The sequence below is a fragment of the Talpa occidentalis genome, unplaced genomic scaffold, assembly GCF_014898055.3.
Source record: "Talpa occidentalis isolate TD23 unplaced genomic scaffold, MPIMG_talOcc4v2.1 talOcc4.47, whole genome shotgun sequence".
In the NCBI taxonomy this organism is placed as follows: Eukaryota; Metazoa; Chordata; class Mammalia; order Eulipotyphla; family Talpidae; genus Talpa; species Talpa occidentalis.
Genome location: NW_023604828.1, coordinates 17,383 through 19,851, shown reverse-complemented (window position 1 = coordinate 19,851; position 2,469 = coordinate 17,383). Strand labels below are relative to the sequence as shown.

The 2,469-nt window shown below is 39.6% G+C and overlaps 1 pseudogene; it reads right to left on the bottom strand.

Annotated features, from left to right (window-relative positions):
• Positions 1–1,287: 1,287 nt before the first annotated feature.
• LOC119258461 (NEDD4-binding protein 2-like 1) lies at positions 1,288–2,005 on the bottom strand (annotated as a pseudogene).
• Between the last annotated feature and the right edge of the window lie 464 nt (positions 2,006–2,469).

Here is a 2,469-nt window from a genome sequence, read left to right as displayed (position 1 = left end):
GCATGCTTCAATGATATTCCTCAGTTTTTCAGTTTTAAGTGCAGTCTACTGATTTTGTAGTAGAAAAGTTGAGGTCTTTTTCTCTTATATTTTCTCAACACCAATTCCCATCCTAGATTCTACACCCTTCCTCCTAATTTGTCATATTATGCTTTTTGGGTGGAATCAATATTCACTGTTTACATTATTATAGGACCCTGAGATTGTTTTTTTTTCCAAAGATATTCCCATACATACATACAAGAGCTGGGGTACAGACCAGAAGTGCGGGGGGTGAGAGGATTCACCAGGGACAGAGTAGGGAACAGAACAGGCAGGCAGACTGAAATGCACTGCTGAGGGGAGTAGCACGCGAGCCAGGAGAGGTCTGCTGTGACATGTGGGTAGCTTCCCTGCCAGCTGGGGGATGGAATTCACGCTTTATAGGCTGCGGTCAGCTTCACAGCAATGCACTCAATCCCCTATGCCACCTGGAGGCCCTCAAGACCCTGAGACTATTTATCCTTCGCATATCCATTTATGATTTATATCCTGGGATGCTTAATTATTCACACTCTCAAACATTTGCGCTACCAACTGATTATATATGTTTAAAGGCTTTTTAATTTGCTTTTAAAATTGCTGGATTATTACTCTTAAAATTGGTGAAGGTAGGCTTGTTTTATTTACACTATTAGCTCCATAGCCAAAAGCTATTCAGGTTTACTTCTGTTCAAAAAAGTGGTTAAAACACACAGTGTGACTTAAATGATACTGATTTTCCTCAGTAGCTCAATAGGATTTGACATTTTTAACAATGATACATCACTAGAATAAAAGAATAATGTCCCAAAGTATTTACTTTGCTAATATTCCCCGAGTAAGGGGAAATCGGTACCATTACAATCACACCTCATATTTTGGCACTAAAATTTTTCCCGCATCCCTCTTCTCTTCCCCATTTTCCCCGACTTCCCTGATGGGGATGGAGTTCCTGAAAAAGTAGGTTGGTTCGTGAAAAGGGTTACTGGAGCTTGATATGTTATCAATACTTTGATTACCTATGGACCGAGTATATTCTTGGGTATGTTTTCAGGTTTCAGGTTCAAATTCTTTCCCCAGAGAAAGTAATTTTGTTCAATCAAATCTGCAGAATTCCCTGGTTCAGACAATGCACATGAACAAATACTTGCTGAAGATGACTATAATGACTTCTCAAACCTTCAGGTCTGACTATTTATACTGGAATTAAAGCTTTAACAAATACTAAAAATTGAAGTACAAACTCACTTAGGAAGATTTTGAATGTCAGTAAGAAATGCCTCTAATATGGTGACCACCACCCCTTCTATTAAAGAAGCTCTCATTTGAGAAGCTACCATGTTTTGGAGACTGTGTAGCTATTCCATATCCTGCACTGTTGGAAGGTGATGCATTATTCCTGTCCTGGCTTCTGTTCAATATGCTTGGTATTCTTGCATGAAGCATACTGTGAAATGTAACATCATATTCATACTGTTATTTCATTTGGTGTATTTTTTTCTTGGAACTTCATGAATGTTGAATTTATAGTGAATGTCAGGTTCTGGCAATGTAACTTCAAGTTATTTTCAAGTGCCATAACTGCATAGGGCTTCATTTCCCAGGCATGGAGGTTGGTATTATCAATAAACATAGGGAGTATACCAAATTTCACTGCTTTTCTTGCTCAGAATTGTACTGGTAGGCACCATCTTCCCTGAAGGAAAAATCATCTGTGCTGAAAATCAGGGCCCTGGGAGAGTCCTGTTCTAATTGCCTGGCCAGTGTAGTTTTTCCCTGAGCCTGGGAGGCCTTGCAAGAGGTGAGATGTTTTCTAAAGCAGTCTCCTACGTGGTGGTGATGGTGATGGTTGTGGTTGGGGCAGTGGGGGAGGGTGCCTGATGGTCCACCAAGGCTGATGCTTCTGCTTCTGATGGAGGCTCAGCCTCCCAATGGATTCAAGAAAACCCTCCTCCATGGGGTAGGGTTGGCTGCCATAGCCCAGGTCTTCTTTCCCTAAGTCAGGGTCTTGGCCAAAGCTGTTGTTTTTGTGGCTCTCTAGCCATGTGATTGGGTCTTTATAATATTGAAGTAAGTTTCTTCTTTTCCCATGTCTTAGTTAGAGTTTTTATCATAGATGGGTACTGAATCTTATGAAATGCCTTCTCTGTATCTATTGATATTTTCAGTTGTTATTATTGCTTAAATTTTAATTTGGTTGATGCTCCCTCTATTGTCAGTGTTTCCTCTGAATTCCTTAATTCTATTTTATTTTTCTGCTCCTGCTTTTTCATTTTCAAGGTGTGTCATTTATGTTGTTTGATGATGGGAGCTAAAACTTTTCTCATTATATTAACAGCCTTCCCCCTGTTCTTTCTTTCTTTGTTCGTTTATTTGCTTAAGTGGCAAGATAATATTTTGTGATATAAGAACTTTCTCCCTCCCTGTAAATTTTGTCAGTCTGATGTA